Genomic DNA, 20314 nt, shown 5'->3' on the forward strand with positions numbered 1-20314 from the left:
AATTTCTTCATCAGTCTTCAGAGTGATGGGCTGATTGTCAGAATACTCAAGTGGCTGATAAGGGCGAGCCAGATCCCTCGACAATCCGAGAGTTGGCTGCTGGGGCCTTCTCAAATCCGGAGATGGCTCCCTCACAGTAATATCAACCTCAAGAGTATTATCCACATTGTCCTGCATGGCCCGACCAGGGATCGATTGATCCAGCTCCTCAGTATCTGACATGTCGTCCTCTTCCTCGGTAGCAATGACAGTGATGAGTAAAGAAAGCCGAGTCTGATTCCTCCGGCATCTAAAGGTGCAGCGAGAAGTATGGACTTGACTGTCCAGCTGATCAGAATCTTCAGAGGGAGAGGAGGGAGGTTCCACTATGGCTAGTGGCTCAATTGCCTGGGCTTTTGGTCTTGCTCGAATTCCCCAGACCCCTCCACGTCTAGGGACGCCTCGTTGACGAGGTGGCATTGTTCCTAAATAACACAGCTGAAACAGAGTAAACTGAAAAGAGTACAAATGAAACTGCGTGCTCTGAATTGAGCCTTCAGGTAGATTCCAGTGCCCCGGAGAATATAGAATTGAGGATTCAAGATCGATTGGAGATTCAATTAACCAGTCAACATACCCAAAAGACTCAGAGTACTCAGAAACTACTATGCAGGCACACAAATAGCATGGCAAATCCAAAACAGAGGACGCAGAATGCCCAAACCGCTCAAGAGGAATAGAGGGTAGGCGGAAGCCTCTGAAAATTGCAATTGGAGACCAAATTTCATAGCCCCTCACTGCAATTATCCCCAGGTGCTCAGAATCCACGACAAGGACTTTCAGAAGACACGGTAAATCAAAAACACACGAGACAATTTGCCCAGACCTCACGGAAGGAGCAAAGGGAAGGCAATAGCTTTTCCTTCCGCTTTCAGGGATTGAACATCCTCTATCAAATACTAAACGAAACCAGATTGAAACTACGACAAGCACTATGAACACAATTAGCAGAATTAACCCAGGATGCCCAAGACTCACTATGACTTCAATAGAATGACACAGTAAATTAACAACCTTCAAAACAGCCTGCACATACCACGCGGAGGGGACAGAGGGTAGGCTATGGCCTTTCCCCCTTCCTCCGGCTTTCTTGTGACTCTTACTCTCTAACTGTCGCTGAACCAACGAATGCTCTGTGGCACTGTGCAAATAACCCAATATATAGAATAGATAACTGAACTTTGAGGCGGCAATGGAGCTGAGGGTCCATTGGACTGCGTACGCTGCCATAACTCCGCCTCGCTTGAGGCCACATTCCCTCTGCCTGTACATCCTTTCACCCATCAGACGCATTGAAGGCTTGCAGGGGGTAGTTATTGTGGTGTCCAGCCTGACCGGCTGCGACCCACAGCTGCCTACTAAATGTGCATGCATATCACCATTTGTCACCCGCATCCGGGTAATTATATTTTTATTTTAAACTACATTTATTATTGTAATTTTATATTATTAACTATGTGCATAGTTTAATGAGACAACCTGTTTTTGCCTATAAAATAGTAGAAATTCAAACACTGTATTGATAAAATATGGTAAATTTTTTTGGAAATCAAGTACATAATTGTAAAACTTCAAGATTTTGATGTCTGTAAGTCTTAATAACACTGAATCTATTTCTAACATTAAAAAATTTTCAAAATTTTGATACCCATAATTCTTGATATTGCTGAATCTATTTCTAACTTAAAAAAATCCATCATAATGACAGAATTTCCAACATTAAAAAAAATCATTCAATCACTCTCACTATCCAATTTTTTCCAACATCCAATTTTTTTTTTTATTCAATCGCTCACATCATCCAATTTGTTTTGATACCCATAATTCTCTATCCAATTTTTTCCAACATCGAATTTTTTTTTATTCAATCACTCACATCATCCAATTTGTTTTGATACCCATAATTCTTGATATTGCTAAATCTATTTCTAACATTAAAAAAAACCATCCTCGTGATGAAATTTGCAGCATTGGAAAAAAAAAATCATTCAATCACTTTCATTAAAACCAGATTCCGGCGAGAAATGACAGTCTATGCGAATTTATCAGCTCGGTAGACAACGCATTAACCATGTGAGGAATAAAATTATGAAGTAATTAACCTATGATAGACAACGCCTTAACCATGTGAGGAATAAAATTATGAAGTAATTAACCTATGATACAGACATCCAAATCTCCATTAAACACAGGTTTGTGTTTGAACCTTTGACAGTGACAAGTCATTCAATACGTCATCTCTGCGATATTTTTACGAGTGTTCAGTTTGACATACTGCGCTACCTGAGACGTACGTACGTAAGTACGGAACTATTCAAATCGTATCGTGTTGAGAAATAGTAGCCTCCCGTCCAATTCTAAATCCTTTTTGAAAGTCCCTAAGAATCCGCCATTAAAGCTAACCGCACTCTCAAGCAATGGCTACCCGATCATATCTAAAGACTCTCAGACATCTTTGCACAATTCTCTGGCTTCTAAGTTTTTAGAGAGTCCGGAATCTTGAATTTCGGTGCTCATTTGAGTTATTCAGAAACCAATCGGCGTTCATCGAAGGCCATGAGAAAAATACCGCAGGTTTCGACAGGAATCGTCACTGCGGAAAGAAAATGGATGTTTCCTCTGCTCATGAGCGTCCTCGTCATGTTGATTCCACTGTTGGCCGGTCGAGATTTATGGGACATTCAGAGGCATTCTACAGGATTTTCTCGCTAGGGCGGCACGGGTTCGAATCCAGATCCACGGTGGCTTTCAAAGGCCTCGGTAGCCCCCTGTGCTGACGTACCTGATAAGCGGTACCCGCGGGGATGGAGAGCGGATGAAGAGGTTGCTGAATGCCGTTTACCATCCAAGGAACTAGTATCTTTTGCACCTGCACCGGCAGGCTCCGGATGCAGAGAGGGTCAAATTGGCTCTGTATGCGAAGTCTGATAGGGTTTTTAGGGTCATGGACAATGTAAATGTGGTGGGCAAAGCGGATGCTGTTACTTTCATGGGTTCCACTGCAATTGCATCTACGCTTCATGCTGCCGCCATTTTGCTTAGGATCAGTACGGATTGGGACTGGTTCATCACCCTCAGCGCCATGGATTACCCATTAATTACCCAGGATGGTAGGTTTCTCAACAGTTTATTTCCTACTAAGTTCGTTTTTAAAAGTGTCCGGGTTTTATTATATTTGGAAAAATTGATACTTATATTATTGAAAGTAGATGTAATTGTGGTTAAAACTCTTGTTGTGAAGAATCTTGTGGTAAGACTATTATTTCCTGGTACAACTTGCAAATGTACGCCTAGTCTTTGCTAGGCACATATCTTGGGGTAGAGTGTGATATGAACAAGTTAAGATTAAAACACATTTATTCCTAGTTATTCCTTGTTATTGATGCCTCTATAAGTTGAGATCTTTATAGGGAATATAAGTTGAGATCCTTATATAGAATCTAAGGAGGGTGGAAAGCTTCTTACCTCTTTCAGAACAGGTGTAGACAAGCAGAATTATGAGATTGGAAGACTAAGAAAACCTTCTTTGGTATATTAGTGGTGCCAGTGATCCTCTATAGTTGCAAAATATGGGGGAGCAACATGTCAAGCCACAAACGGCGACAAATAGAAAGAATTCAAAAGCACCTGGTCACAAGTAGCCTCACAGGTAAATCAACGGTCCCATATGATATCCTTTTAGCTGAGGCTGGTATGTTTCCAATTGAGGCACCAGCAATCATTCATTTGCTTAGTTACATAAAGAAGGTTGAAAATATGGATAAGCACGGGTGACCCAAATTGGTTGTTGAAGAAGAGCTAAACCGCTGGAAAAAGACATGGATGAAACAAAACAGAAAGTGGTTAGGCAAATGGGACATAAATCTTCATGATTGCCCTCACGCTAAGGAGGAGATAAAAAGGTGGGTGTTAGAAAAATTTAGGACTGCCATGTGGACAAAGCAGATAGGCAAAAAGAAAACATATTATGTCAAAGAATTTAACCCAAAGTGGAAACACGGTGATAAAGATTACTTGAGTTCCTCAATCAAGGGAACAGCTAAAATTTTAATTGCTTGGCTGAGGACTAGCTCACATCATTTAAGATGTGAACCTGGTAGATGGGCGGTCCCTAATGAAGATTGGGAAGAACGAACTTGCATTTTTTGCAACAAAGGGGTGGTAGAAACAGAATGACATTTTATCAAAGAGCGTGCATCGTATGAAGTTTTCCATCATCAATTTGTTAGCAGCCTAAAGGTGAACAGTCTTAGTGAGCTTTTTGAGGAGACGAGACTTAACCAAACAACAAATTTCTTACCCAAGATCCATAACAGCAGAATCAGCCTAGAAAAAGATTTGAATATGGATTAAGCGATAGTGGGTGGTCCCTTAGACCACGAGGTCTCGTGGACGTCATTAAAACCGTTTCATTTCATTCTATACGTTGAGTATCCTATGTGCAAAACGCCATAAGGATTAACAATACACATTGCTAATGTAGATATAAACAAAGGCTGAGAGAGGTTCCTTTTCTGTCAACCTCTAGTCTCGTGGTAAAGTTGGCATGAATATATTAATTGTTCCCCATATTTTATGTTAGAGCATCATAGATGACGATTACGTTGATTTTAGGAGCTTGCCTCAAGTTGTTTGATACGAAATTTCAATGTTTGTGAGTGTGAAGTTGCTATAGGGCAATGATGTTCACCATTCAAAGAAAGTTATTGAAGATGTAGAGAGCATGTTCAGTCCAATAGGGCCATAGGCCATTTGGAGGTCAAGAGGTTTTGGAGGGAGATATACAAATAGTCTGAAGGCAAGTTCGCCAATCCTCCCATAAATGGATTAGGCTCATCTTTGATGGACCTGGAAAATGGCTAGGATATAGATGCACAATCTGCAGTAAATATATATTAGCCTTTCTGAATCCTTCTAAATCTGGTACGAAACCAGTATCGATAACTATGGTCCTATTAGCATTTCTGAATCCTTCTAAATCTGGTACGAAACTAGCACCGATAACTATGGTCCTTTATCCTACTGTAATCATCTTGGGATCTATTTCTTCAATGGATATTTCCAGGGATCTAGATCTAGGATAAATTCCATACTGGGTCCTACCAACTATGTGCAATACATGATCGATGTTGTTCTAAGACCCAACTATGTGCAAAGCATGATGGATGTTGTTCTAAAATCTTGAGAAAAAAATATAAAATAAGAAGCAAAATAAAGAAAGAAAATATGAAGTTAGCTCTGAAATTAAAAATACCCTAGGAGGTGCTTCTTAGTAGATTGAGTTTAATCTATGAATCTCTGCTTGCAATATTTAAAGTTATCATTACGGCATGTCCATTGCTTTAATAAATTTACATATTTATTTTAACAGCCTTTTTGAAAATCCTAATTTGAAGATTCCACGAAATATAAACTTCAGATAATTTGTTATACTTGGATTAGATGTCATCGGCACTGCATTCTTGGATTTTTGTTTCTTGCAAATCTGGATGAGAACTTGCTAGGCAGACCTCTTCTGTAGTTAACTCTTGCAAGGTTAAGGACCTCTTCTCTCTTGGAGAGGAAGCCATCCAAATGCCAGCTAAGAGACGAGATGATCTTGCAAGCTATAACTTGTCTTTTGGATTTGTTTTTCCTCTCGCCTTTGGGGTGCTTGAATGCGGTTACCTCCAGATGCCTCTTTTGAAAAGCCTCTATAATCAAAATTGTTATATTATAGTTTGTGAAGATTTATTATTAATATGGTTTGTGACTCTATGCCATTTTTGAAATGTCATTAAATTTTTTAAAAATAAATTTCAGAAACAAAATATAATGCAAGGAAAATTCTTTTGAGTGGACACAATTAAGAGTCTGGCAACCTGCGTGATCTACACTGAGGGCAGACACTTGGAGATAAAAGCAAACAATCAGAGTTTAGGGGTTGAAAATTTTCACCCTTCAAAGTTTGCCACCCAAAGTCTATTAGGAATTGTCCTAACATTTGCGAGGAGACGACTCATGGCTGTTTGTCTTTTTTATTGGGGATTGGCTTGGGGTCTTTGTACTCCATGGATTTGAGAGTCAAACGGGTCTCATGTCTCACACTTGTTTTGTTTGTTTTGTTTTTATCTACTGTTTGATGATCATCCTCTTCCAGTGCGGGTTGATGGAGCTATCTCTAAAGTTTCGTCAATTCTATCCACTTTTGGAGTTGAGCAATTTTAAATTGACTTTCTGCCCCAGCATGTTCGAATTCACAGCTTTTTTCTCCAAACTCTCTTGCAAATTGAAGAGGAATTGAGGCTTTAGGATTTGACTCCTCGGGAGTATTTTGAGTTATATCCCCAGCTTGCTTTTGAAGTTTTGGGCACAAGCAGGTAAGGTGACTGTGCTTGAAGCAGTTCCTGCACTTGAATAGAATGTTCTCATAGTCTAAAGGTTTCTCCTAGATGTAATCCAAAATCTGGAATTTGATTGAGGCTGGCTATGGTTTGCTGAGATCCATATTTACACAAAGCTTTGTAAATGTTAAGTTGGCTTATCTTACAATAGCTTTATGAGGAATGAAGGAATCTAAAGCATTCATAATCTGTTACAAGGCTGAAGCGTATCAAAACTCTATAGTTAAAGTTAGAAGTCCTAACCACCTCAGAACTGAGGAGCCTTGAGGTGGTCAATTCTGACCATCCAATGCTCTTCATAAATATGCCTTCTCTGCTCATCATCCACCACACGCCCCCACCACCAGCCCTGCTTTCCCTCCTCCCCTTAAATAATTTCATTGCTGCGCCTAAGGTTCAAAAAAGATAACCTCTTGGTAAAAGTCTATGTACGCAACCATCTTGGCTTGCAAGCATTGCTACAGCCTGCAAAAACAGAGGGACATAATAGAAAGGCCATTAAAATTTTTGGAAGAAGTGCAGTAAACTTTAGAATTGAGCATGGAAGACATGCTATGGTGGCTTAGGCCTGCAGAGAGTCATAAGTTCATCAAATCTTAACGACATCCATCTTTATAAATGTAAGTAACTTGTTAAACGCCTTAATTAAATTAATCAACTATCATTTAAATTTTTCCTAAGTCTAACTTAGGAAAATTGGTTAATTAATAGTAATTAATTAAGGAAAGGTAAGAAAGCTCTAGAAACTCACACATATTGAGTTTGAAATGATCTTAGCGATAACGATTTAGTCATTGTCGTTGGTGATCCAACGAGAGATTATAAGAGCAGGTCGATGGGGATGGAGGAGATACACTTGAGCATAGCAGTGAGACACAGGGAGAGCCAGATCCTTGGCAGATCGAGCTATCCAGTTGCAAAAATCAAGTAAGGAAGAAGAGTTCGAGCCAGAAGGAAGGCAGGAGTGAGATTGAGGGAGCAACAACAGGGTATTCCAACAGAGATTCCCAGCATCACAACAATAAAGCAGGGAGGAGGAAATACTTTTGTAGGAAGCCTAAATAGCCAGTGCGAGTAGCCAGAAACCCAGTGTGAGTTGCTGGAAGAGGGTTTGCAGAGTTGTTGGAGGTTAGATAGAGCTCGAGAAGGCTAAGCAAATTTCTTCCAGTAGCAGAGGGAGGCAGGATGACTCACTTGGATCTAGCTAGCAGGTTGTACAATTTTTCTAGGCCAGGCAATGTGAATTCCTAGAGGCCGAGTTTCTCAGTGCCAATTTATTTTCCGCAGCATAATTTTATTGTGAAGAATTGCAGTGTTATTTATTCATTGTTTGCCATAGCAAATAAATTGCATAATTAATTAGTTAGATGAATAAATTTCCAATTGCTGCAATTTAAAGGAATTTTCATAGGGCTTATGTCAAATGATTGTAATGTGGAGTTGTTCACAACATTCTTGTTTGAGATTGCTGTGTTTGAGATCTGTTCGCATGAAGGGTTAAGAAACTCAATTTAAAAATATTTTTATGCTTAAATTTCTACATACTAGTTTAATGGACCTTGTCAACTTCTGTATAATTCAATTTGTCGTTGTATGTCTTTAAAAGTATGATATATCTTGTTTCTTTTTTCTGTAAAGAAAAACAAAAGATTTACACAATAAATATCAAGAAAGTGCAATATTGGTTGCCAGAAAGGGGGAGCGAAGTTATCATATATCTCCCAACTAGATGTCCAATTGATGTTACTAAACCACTATCAAAAGGTTACCCCATATTTTTTATTGTAATTACAATCAAAATCTTGATGTTGTTTGATGAAAATCAGATCTATGCACAAACAAACATGGTTTTCTATCTTGATCTTCACAAAATGTTCTTTGCTAGTAAATTGCAGTAACCATTAAAACATAGGCTAGATTGAGACAACTATAATAGATAGAGACCATGTCAAGCTTAAGAAATATCAATGGACTTGTCTTGATTAGGGATTCTATGAAGTTGAGTCGTGATGTTGCTAGGTGCCCAGTGATAGAGTGACTTCTCTTTCGTTGGGGGGGTTATTTCTATTGGTATAAGTTCCCATCCAACATCTTTTGCTTAACTTGGGGTGTCTTTGAGTTTGCATAACTTCCATTGCATGGACCTTTATAGTTGTGATTTTGCTTCTGATTTCGTCCAGTCTTTTCTTTTGTCTTCAAAATCTCCTTATCTTTCTCCTTGTAAACCTTTGTCAGTAGTTTTAATAGGGTACAACAAGAAGTCCACTGCTGCCATATATATCTGACAAAACTAACTGGATATTTCATTAAGAATACTTGCTTCTCACTCTTTCATTTCTTTTGTTAAAACTTAAAATGTATGCATTATTGTGGAACATTATGTTGCATGTATCTTCTTGATTTTGGTATTGCCTCCCTGTTGTTGCTTGGTGCCATGTGGACTCTCTCCCAGTTTCAAATTGGTTTAAGACTTAATTTCCCTTTTTTTGCCTCAACGTTGGCATGTAACCTCAATCCTTGATACCTCTAAACCTCCTACAACTTAGGAGTTTGAACAAACCAACAAAGAAATAAATAAAATTCAAAGAACGTAAAATCTAACTTCACCACTGTCACAGGTCGCAATAAGACTATTAACCCATCCATGACACACAAAGAAGGACACAAATTGTAGGTGAAAGTCGAGATTCATTTAAAGGTTAGGATATGTTCATATACCACCTTTCTTATCACTCGACTCACTGCTTCACATCTTTGTTTGCCAATCTATTCAAAATGAAAAGTCCTGCAATATGACAAAGATTAATTTTTTTAAAGGATAGGCATACATACATTAGTGTTTTTTTTGGATTAGTAAAAAGTAGAATTACATAATATTGAAATACATAGATTACAAAAATTGCTGAGTGGACAGAGAATGGATGGACCAAAACTTGACCTTAGCTTTTAAAAAAGTCCCCTATAGACCAGGCAAATAACTAGAGAATCAAGATTACTTTCATAGGTTCAAGATAGACACGTATGACCAACATAACAACTAGTAGATAGTAGATAGTGAAACAGAAAATAGATAGCATGTAGCTAAACATAACAAAAGATAATAGAAGAAAGCAGGACTAACTAGCCTTCACTAAACCTCCACCTTGAGTAGTGACCTCCTCAACACTAGTCTTCTTAGTAGTGAGCACATTTCTCGATTGAAGCTTGACCAACTTGGAGATATTTTTACAAAGTGCTGCCAAGTCTTTGTTGATAGGATTAGCATGTCATAAACAAGGTCTTTATACATCTTTTGGTCTTCAATTCCAACAATGATGAAGTCCTGAGTGTGCTGATGCATATCTAATACTTTCTTGAAGAGGGTATTCCTTCCAATGGTCTGATGGAGGTAGAGGAACACATGAAGGTTCCCCTTCAACCTACTCGACCTCTCTCCTCTTTAGTTTGGGTTCTCGTTGAAGCTGCACAATGTCCTTGTAGGCATATCATTAGAATTTTTCATTTGGAAGGTAGAGTGCATTTGAACATTCATCATTGTGAACTTGGAGGGAATGCCCTCATTTACGATCTAAGAGTGATCTCTATCTATAGTTTTCTTACTCAAGCTTGGGGTGACCTCCATTGTGTGTTTTTTCCCTAGCTTGTCAACTTGCTTCTTATCAATCATTTGAATTTTTGTAGGGGTGGGTTAATGCAACGACTTGGGGGGAGACTTGCCATTCCCTAGGACATTGTTGTTCTCCTAATTGTGCATTGGGTTAGCATGGTCCATCTTCCTCTAATGCTTGATGATTGAGGAATGTCTTGTTGGCAGAAGGAAGCAGTGGTTTCCTACAGTTTAGTCAAAGTTCTAGGCTGATCAAAGTGCAATATTGAGAAGATCTAAGCTTCTTATTGTAATATAAATTCCTTGGATGCTTTTGGATAGGAGGAACATTGCCATGACTTCCCATAATGCTAATATATATTCACCATTTTGAACATAGGTGCGAAGTGATCATCATATGGGGTTGGAGTATTGAGTAGGGCGCAAGTTGTTGCTTACATGTATTGATTTTTCATGAATCCTCTAAATTGATAATTACTTCTTATGATTTTTCTTAGGTTAATCTTTCTTGTATTTATATTCATCATAAAGCAATTACACAGAGGATCTCAATAGTAAAACAAAATACTAGTAGGAACATAAAGAGAGAACCAAACAAGAACACAAACATTTACCTTGGGAAAACCCACACGGGGGAAAGACCCAACAACCTTTTTCGTTAGAGAAATTCTTTAGTTCAACAAGAGGCACACCTAGATCTTCTAGTCATTCACAAAGTCAAATTGACCTTTAAAGAGACTTGGTCAAACTTGGTCTAACTCCTTCCTAGTCAAGTCAAAACTCTGCCCAAGAGACTTGGTCTGGTCTGCTTGCTAGGGCTGAATTTCGACATTCTTTTGCACCCAAAGTCTCGGTCCTACAACTCGGTTATATCTCAGAAGTTCAGCGTATCTGCTTCTCAGAATTTTGTCCTTCATTGTCTCAGGAGTCTGTCTGTCTTCATCAGAGATACTTCCTTCTTCTTCATCAGAAAATGTGCCTTAGATAATCTTCTTTTCCGCCTCAGATCAGACTTCTTCTTAGCCTTAGATTTGATTTCTTGTTATGACTCAGAAAGTTCGAGTTACTTGCTTTAGAGGAGGATGAAATGACTGTATATATAGTCAACTAGTGATATTGAATGGGTGCCTCTTCACCGGGGCTGACTTGCCTTAATTGGAGCCAAAAATTTTAATTTTATCTTTTTAAAACTGACATGAAGAACATGTCATATATTTTTCTCTTTTGCCAATAGCATGAAGAACATGCTTTATATTTATTACAAATACATCAAAGGCCAAAATATTAATTATGAAGATTGACCATAGCTACAAAATTCAACAACATCTTCCTCATTCATGCTAGTCTTGTCATTAGAGTATGGGGGCATGCGTCGGTTGTCCTTCAACCATCCATCCTCAACACCCTCATTTCTCACTAGGTATAGGACAATGCACATTGGCTTCTTCAAAATAATCTTGAAATTTATTTTACCAAGAGGGAGTTTCGAAAACCTAGGACATTGTAAAGTATCATACCATGATAAGAAGATCCTGCACTTAGGAATTTGGCCTAAAATGTTGGATGCTAAAATCTAAAAACTCTAACCGAAATAACCTACAAACACATATCATTGGTAATATGAACAACAAACATGCAAATTTGAACTCTTGAAATGTCATTGTTTTTATATTAGATTTTTGAAAACAATAAACTTGCTACTATAGTGTTAAAACTAAAACTCTTGAACCACCATAGTGATGCACGTTGCTTCTCTTTTATATACTAGGAAGAAGAAAATAAGGTATAATGGATTTGGACACATGCACAACAATGCACTAATTGAAAGCTTAGAACCCTAACCCTAATGTACCTTGTTTGCATGGATAAATAAGTCAAGTGAAGTGTGTATCTGCTAGAGATGAACTGGAGCATGCAAGCATACAACCTCTTAGAGATCTTCCTCCTGAGTCCTAACAAAGACTAAGAAGCCACATGCATGAACCCTTAGTCTACTGTCTAATCGACTCTAAGGAATTGGATATATCTTGTATCGTGGATACAAGATATATCCACAATACAATTGCTTAATAGTCACAAGATATATGTTCTTAAAGAAAAGATCACCAATATGCCAAAGATCCATAATAGATATCAACTATAAATCCAATGACGATTAGAGCACTTATCTACTTAGAGCAATTAGCTAATGAGACAATAATGATGATTAGACAATCAATGTTCTTATGCAATTATAAGCCTTTCAAGATACACCAACAAGATAATGCCAATATTGCAATTAGATTCCTCAATGCCAAATGTTCAAGAGATATTCAATTAAATTATATCTTTAGGAACAATAGATTCCAACATCCAATATACTCCTAGATTTATTCACTTAGGAACCATTCAACAAGATTATTGGATTGAGATTAATGTGCTTTTAGAGAGTGAGCTTATTAGTGCAAATTTGGAACTTCTTAAGTTTACAAAAAAACAACAATATGTTAGTGTCTTTGAAACAATAGAATCAATGTGACAATTAGCTCAACAATAAACTCTCTTCTCCACGATACACAATTATTACTAATATAGCATAAACAATTGACAATCCTTATGTTACTTGTGTTCCAATCACATTCAAATGAGCAATTAGTAAACCCTTTAGGAGTCAGGACAACACTAAATTAATCAATGACAAAATGAAAAAACAGTGCTAGAATTACCACTTCCTCTTGAGCTAGATTAGAGTATTTGATATGGAATGCAAATAGTGAAAATATGTTTATGCCAATGATATATTTTCAGACTTTGTTGAGCTTATGACAGTCAACAATTATTAAATTGGCAACTAGGGCCAAATTCCACCTTGGGACAACTCATTTGATGGAGATGATGATTGCATTGGATTCCTCTTTTCGAGAGGTCCAAGATTGAGATAAAGTTTATCTCATTCGGACAAGCAGAAGTGTGATTTTGAATTTATGCCCACACATGTGCAAATTGTTCAGGTTGGCCTCATCATCATGTAGACTCTGTTACCCACCACTTCGTGGGTGATATCCCCAAGAGAAATTTTTCTCCATGATGAACCTCAACCGACAGCTAACAACCCCTTGCAACCTCCTACTAGCTCGTTGTGCCATTTCTCTGCCACCTGAGTCAGCCATGTTGTCCCTCACCCACCTATATTGATCGTATGTTTGAAGGTGGGCCTCCCGAATCTAAAGGTATGTCTTATCATTTGGTAATTGAGTATTGGGTTTACTTATCATGGATACTTCTGGATATGGTTTGATGGGGGGATTTGGTGGAAAGGGTGGGCTTAGTTTGTGCTCTTGTGCCCTTGATCTCTTTTGGTTGTTACCCTTGGATTTTAGTCTCGTGGGATCTCTTTTATTGACCATTTGGTTCTAGGGTGGTACTACTTGGGAAACCCCGACTTTGGGTGCGTGGTATTGCTCCTTTTCCTGCATATATTACTCCCTTTCCACTCACTATACCCCATTCATCATTTCTCCCACCTGGGTCCACATTTCCATTTTGGGTCCACATAGGGCCAACCTCCCTATCCCCTTGCCCCCACCTTGGGTCAGGGTTGGAATGATGCCTCGAAGGTTGAAGCAGTTAAAAGAGAAAGAAAAAAGCATAATTGGCCACATATAACAGGAAATTGTACCACAAAATGCGAAAGATGGCTGGGACAAAATAAGTAGCATGTGGGCAAAAGCCAATACATGAGCTCTACCCCAATCCATGGTCATCACCCTGGTTCCATAGGCCCTAGACGAGCCTCCTTTATCATTTAGGAACCCATGATTGTCCCAACCCCTCGAGGGTAATGAATCGCCTTACCTAAAAGGGGTAGTCACTGCTATATCTTACACATCATGCTCTTGTCCTTTGAGCCCCGAGCAGTTAATTAAAGAAAATTCATAAAAGGAAAAAGACATATAAAAAAGGGTGGAAAAATCAAGGCCGGGGCACCTCATGTACCACGATTGCTTCCTCCTACACATTACATACCCAGGTGTTGGCTTCCCTTTATCTAGCTACCCCTATGCCCCAATATGTGGCCCAGGATTGCCCCTCTCATTCCCTACTCCATTCCACTTATTTATCACTTGATACCCACATTAGAGGGATGTATCTTGGAAATACTATCCCCTTTAAGGGTTGAAACCACCTAATAAGGTACTTGGTTAACCCCCTTTGGAGCTTGGAGACACTAGCACATGCCAAAGCCCACTACGGAAGGGCATGCCATTATGAAGTGCCCACATTGTTATCCATGATTTGTAAACTCTTTTACCCAATTATTTTAATGACTGGTTGTACTAGAAACCTAGTGGATGCATAGGATCTTATGCAGGATTACATGTGGTTTCCATTTGGGTTTGGTATCCCTATATGGGATCCTAACCCCCAGAGGTCTACATTGGCACATATAGGGTGTGCATCGAGAGCCATTGGCCTTTACAACAACAAACAACCCTCCACGGATCTTCATCGATGCTCAGAGACTACTAGCGATCCACTTTTGGGATGATGGTGATATGCTTGGTACATTATGCCCAACATGCCCCATAGGAGCCGCCCACACTTGGCAGGTGTCCAAGGAGTTGTACGATGTCATAACAACATTCATTCCACTGTAGAGGATCTACAGGCATCTCTGATTCATATGAGACTTATGGGGTCATTTATGTGCCCTCAGACCCACTGGGAGCACCATAGGTCTACTACTTGGAGAACAAGGGGCCACCCCCTTGTCCATCATATTCCGATGAATCTATTCCTCAATATGGCACTTCAGGATGTTATTAGGCCTTTGGAGGCCCCATGACATGTACATATTATTATTTGGCCCCTTGTGAGGCTTATTTTTACACTTGTGAGCTAGTTTAGTGGGCTTGTCACCAATAAGGGTTTTATTTGCACATTATTTTATCATTAGAGGCTAATGTAGGCCCATAGGCTAATTCGAACTCCTTAGGAGGCTATATATTGATGTTAGATGCATTCATTTGGATCATCACTTGACTTGGGATCTCTCTAATCATAGAGAACTTTGCATTTTTTCCTTGGAGGATATTTTTTGTAGATGGATGAATTTTGATGTATGGATTTGGGCTATTTTTCTCTTCTTGGAGCTTTGTTTTGCAAACGAAACGCTGGTTGGATATATTCTAGAACGTTGTAAGTAAAATTTTGATGTTGTTATTCTTGTTGCTGCATATTGCTAAAATTAGGGCTAGTTGCTGCATAATTGAAATGTGGAATCAAGCATGTTTTAGCTAATTTAATGTATGGGCCAATGTTATATGAATGAAATGTCTTAGAGATTGTTTGTCTCGATAAGCTTGCATCATTTGAGTTGAAGTATAAATGTTTGAAGGTCACTTTTCTTTTCTTTCTCTCAACATTGAATGAAGGTTACTTTTCTGGCCTCCTTGATCAAGAAACCAAGTTCTTACTCATCATCATCCTTGACTCCATATCCCCAAGTAAATTAGGCACTGATCCCTAAAAAGGGTGGTCATCTCCTTCACCTTTTTCACCTTTTACGACTTTTTTCCAGGTTTAGCCCTCAAAGGTCACCTAGGGCATCAATTTCCCGGGAATTGACCCAAGGAAAAACTTCGATCTCCTATAGGCTACTACGTTGGTGGGTTCCCTCCCTCTCCTCCATATTTGAGGCAATTCTAATGGTAGAATCTCTGGGAATCCCAAGCGCTAGCTCTAGGATCGAATTTTGCCTAGGCATCCCTAAGGCTAGACCTTAACAAGATCAATTCAACCTTTTGAAGTAAATATTCTTGTTTGGTCCTTTCCTTTCACCTTGTCCAGGATAGGAACATCATTGGTTGCTACATTCCATCCCTGAGCTTGGGCTGGGTCCACTTGGCCCTGTGTGGTCCCACTTCTCAATAAAGATTATTTGTCAAGGATCATTTGGGAATCCAAGTTTCCCAAGGATTATAGGGATTAAGAACCTCGTCCATAAGCCTATTTCTTCTCCCTCAACCTTCCAATCCTCACCCCTTACTCCTGGAGGATGAAGTCCCTTGCTTAAAGAGCAAGCAAGTTTCATTCTTAAATCTATCCTTGGTGGAAAGGGTTTCCAGGGTCACTTTCCACCTATCATTGACATATACTTTACAAGTGATCCCTACACTACCGGGACTCCTCCCATTGGTGAAAGTTCGTAAAGAGCAAGGAGACTTAGCTGTGGTGACAGTGGGCTAAGCCTCCACCGTTGCCCTTAACCTAACAATTGCCCTCATAGGAACCCCTTTTAGGTCCCCTGTTGGTTTGAGTGGTAACATTTTTGGCGCTGTTGCTAGGGAGGAAGCAGGTCTGTCTACCTAGCAATGTTTTAAAACTCCGACTCGGACTACGACTCGACCGAGGGTCGACTCCGACTCCGACTCGGTATCGACTCGGTCGGCTCGATTTCAATGACTCGGTCGTTGTAAAAAATAAATTAAATATTTATTTTTTATAAAAGCACATAATTTTAAAGATTTTCATTCATGTTTCCAAACACACGGCATTAGAATATAGATAGAAGACAACATATGATCAAAGTAGGCTCATGAATATATCCATTATATTAAAATGGCACCCAGTGCACTGTCCAATACATACACGATGATGATATAGAGATCAAAACAAAAATACATAACCAAGGAGGCTAGAAATGGCCTCTACAACAAAACTCTGTGACCAGTACTACTAGCTACTGCTAGAGTTGCCAACATCATTTGGCTCAGTGTTACTTGGGAACGGGAGCGAAAGCGGGGAGCGGGAGCGACATTTTTGGAAGCTCCCAACATCAAGGTACATAGAGGGATTGGTGCTCTTGATTAAATACGAGTTCCATACCCTAATACATGACAAACTTCAATGGAAACATTGCAATCCCCCAATCTTGAAATCTTGAAAAACCGATAAGTCTATTGGATTTTGAATGAAATCTAAAATTCTACTTTCTCCATATGAAATCCAATGAGGCCAGAACCATTCTCAAACATCTAGAGTCATTTCATGGTAATGTTAAAAATTTAAGTAAAAGGATGAAAATGAAGATTAAGGAGAATGTCACTTTTACTTTAAGAATTTAACATTACCATGAATAGCATAGCCTTAGTAGGGCAATATGATCAAATACTAGGGTTTGGGAGAGAGGAATGGACCCCAAATAACATTTAACTAATTTATAAAACACCTTGGAGTCCCCAACACTCAGCTAACAGTTAAAATTAAAAAAAAATATGAAAAATCGCATTTTTTTTGGGGTTACAGGCCGCATTCATTGACTCGGCCGAGTTATTGCCGAACCGGCCGGGTTGGTCGAGTCATGACTGACTCGGCCGAGTCATGCAATAACTCTGCCGAGTCAGTCATGACTTGGCCTCCCGAACTTGTATTTCTGCTGGGTTGTAAATTTTTTTAGTGACTCGGATCCACTCGGCCGAGTCACTAATGACTCGGCCAAATTTTAAAACAGTGCTCCCTAGTGAATCGTCGAGGAATTGATTCATTAAACGACATTCTTATTATTCCTTTCGCGACTCCACTCATTGTCAAAACCCCTAGTTTGCTTGAAGGAGACAACATTCCTCCTTTAACTAGGGTTGCTGCAAGAAGGAACCACGAACCATCACCTAGTGGCATTGCTCTCCTTCTTGAATTTGTAAAAGTCAGTGGCCCTACTCCGAAAATGATAGATACTTTTGGCATTGACAACAACAAGAGGACCAAAAGTGAAAAACATTTGGTTAGTGTATTTGCTCTTTTGAAGCTCGGTAATGATCCCAAGCCATTACTTGAAAAATACAATCGATGGTTACCCACGTTCAAAGGAGATGCCACTATGAGTGCCCGTGACTTTGTTGAAGAATTTTATTGGCCACTGCCCCCTAGGATGATCTTTGATGAAGATAGAATCATGATGCTGTTTGCTTTATCATTTGAGGGACAAGCCAAAGAATGGTACCTTAGTCTCCCCCCTGGATGCATTAGTGACTCCAATGAGTTTGAAGACCTATTCATGAAAATGTGGTCTTGCAATGCCCAGGGAACCTTCAACATCGAGAAGTTTTATCAGATATCCAAGGGAAGGAAAGACCTCTGGGAATTCATTCAAAAATTTGATAGGGTCGTACGGGATATCCTTGATAACCTAAAGCTTTCCGATGCCAACATTCTTGATAAGTTTGTCAAAGCAGTTGGGGGCCACCTAACCTATGCCTTAAGAGACAAGAAACCTTCCACATTGGCTGAAGCTAAAGAGATGGCAATGCAGGTTGAGGAAAACCTTCGTATCTTAAAGATGAATGTTGATAACCTACCTAAAGCTAGAACTGAGACTAAGAAGGAGAAATCAAAGGATCAACATGAGGAAACCCTTCTGGCTATCCTTGAGAAAATGGAAAAGCTTACCGAGGAAGTCCATTCACGAGATTGAATTGTTATGAACAAGATCACCGCTTTGGAGAAAGCCCAAAAATCAAATTTTATTTTGAGGGGGAAGCCTTTTCCAAGAAAGCAAGGTGAGGAGGATAAGCCTGGCTCATCTCAATTCCTAAATACCTTGGCTCCAACCAATATAGTGGAAGAAGATTCGATGATGATGAAACGAATGAGCAAGCTAACCTTGTAGAATCCGATATATTCAACATTCTACTTGGAGGTTCATACACTCATCCTCCCATCAATGATGTTCATAACCAAAGATGAGAAAGAGGAGCCTATTCTGAACATTGATGAGCGTAGTGGAAGATTCAGAGGGGTCCAATATTCCCGAAGAGACAATAAAAAATACCTTGCAAACTCCAGAGCAGTGTTGATAATATCGGTATCGGGAAAATATCGGCGAGGGTCCAGAAAATATCTTATCGGCAATATCGGCAAAAATATCGGCAAAATATCGGCAAATATCGGCAAGCATAAAAAATAATTTTTTCAAATTTTTAAATATAGCCGATATTTTGCCGATATTTTCAAAATATCGCGATATTTTGCCGATATTTTCCGATATTTGCCGATATTTGCCGATATTTGCCGATATTTTCAAAACAGAAAATATCGCGATATTTTCTCGGCGATATATCGTTTTGCCGAAAATATCGCGATATTTCCGAATATCGCCGATATATCGCCGATATTATCAACAGTGCTCCAGAGAGCCTAACAAAGAGGACGTTTTTCCCAAGCAAGATCCTCCCAAAAATGTCCCCTCTAAAGAGTCTCCTAAAGAGAAAGTCCTTTTGAGGAATCCTCCGAAAAGGGATTCCCAAACTAAAGCTGAACCAAAAAGGGGCCCTCAAAAGGGAGAAAGCACCAAAAAGAAAGAAAAGGGAAACATGCTAGGCTTAACATTGACATGGATGCTGCTATTGGAAAGATGACCGTATCTGTTCCTCTAAAGGAGATTGCCAAATTTCCCGAACAACAACAACAAATTAAGAAGTCCTCGAGTTTTGAAGAGGAAGAATTACTTGAAGACTTTCAAAACATTCACATTCTCGATCATAACCCCAGACACGAACCTTTTATGCTCACTTTGGCTATCAATGACCTTTATCTCCATAATTGTATGCTCGACTCAGGGGCTTCCACAAACATCATGCCTTTAACTGTTATGAAGCAATTGGGTCTCAACATCACCCGACCATACAAGAAGGTGTGTGGATTTAACTCCAAACCTGTGGAAGTGGAGGGTCTCATTAAAGATCTTAAGGTCTCTCTAGCTAGGAACCCCAACATATCCCTTCTCATGGACATTGTTGTCATTGATATTCCTGATGTGTGGGGGATGTTGCTATCTAGGAAATGGGGAGCCACTGTTGGGGGTCATGTTTAAATGGATCTATCATATGCTACCATCCCTCAATCCAATGGGACCCCTTTCATTCTTCATAGAGAACCTACCTACCTATCTCATGTAATTGAGCCTGGTCCCTATTATGAAGCACATAACATCGAGAAACCTTCTCCCATTCTCCCTTCACAAGAGGTTCGTATCCTTAAAAGACCAAACCACAAGCCAAGCAAAAGGTGGAAACCAAAGAAAGAATACAAAATAGGGGACTTGGTCTTAGTGGACAAAGAGTTTGTTCCCGTCAAGATTCATGGGAAAGTCAGGGACGACTATTACTACTTTGCCAAACTCAATGATGAACTTTGGCCTCGGCTAGTCAAAATAAGTCGCATCACTTCTTTCCTTGATACTTGACTTTGTACTATGTGCATGTTAGGGTAGAATGCATTGCATGATGATTTTGCATTAGAACTAATC

General features: G+C 39.3%; 1 pseudogene across 1 annotated transcript in view; it reads left to right on the plus strand.

Annotated features, from left to right (window-relative positions):
- The first annotated feature begins 2595 nt into the window (after nucleotides 1-2595).
- LOC149177311 (beta-glucuronosyltransferase GlcAT14A-like) overlaps nucleotides 2596-20314 on the plus strand; it is a 58231-nt pseudogene continuing 40512 nt past the window's right edge. Inside the window, exon 1 of the transcript XR_016258099.1 lies at nucleotides 2596-3149. The product of XR_016258099.1 is annotated as a beta-glucuronosyltransferase GlcAT14A-like (transcript). The remainder of the gene's footprint in view (nucleotides 3150-20314) is intronic.

Source organism: Pinus tabuliformis, chromosome 4_1 (genome assembly GCF_031772625.1).
Source record: "Pinus tabuliformis cultivar Carrire ecotype Pingquan chromosome 4_1, CPIR1, whole genome shotgun sequence".
NCBI lineage: Eukaryota > Viridiplantae > Streptophyta > Pinopsida > Pinales > Pinaceae > Pinus > Pinus tabuliformis.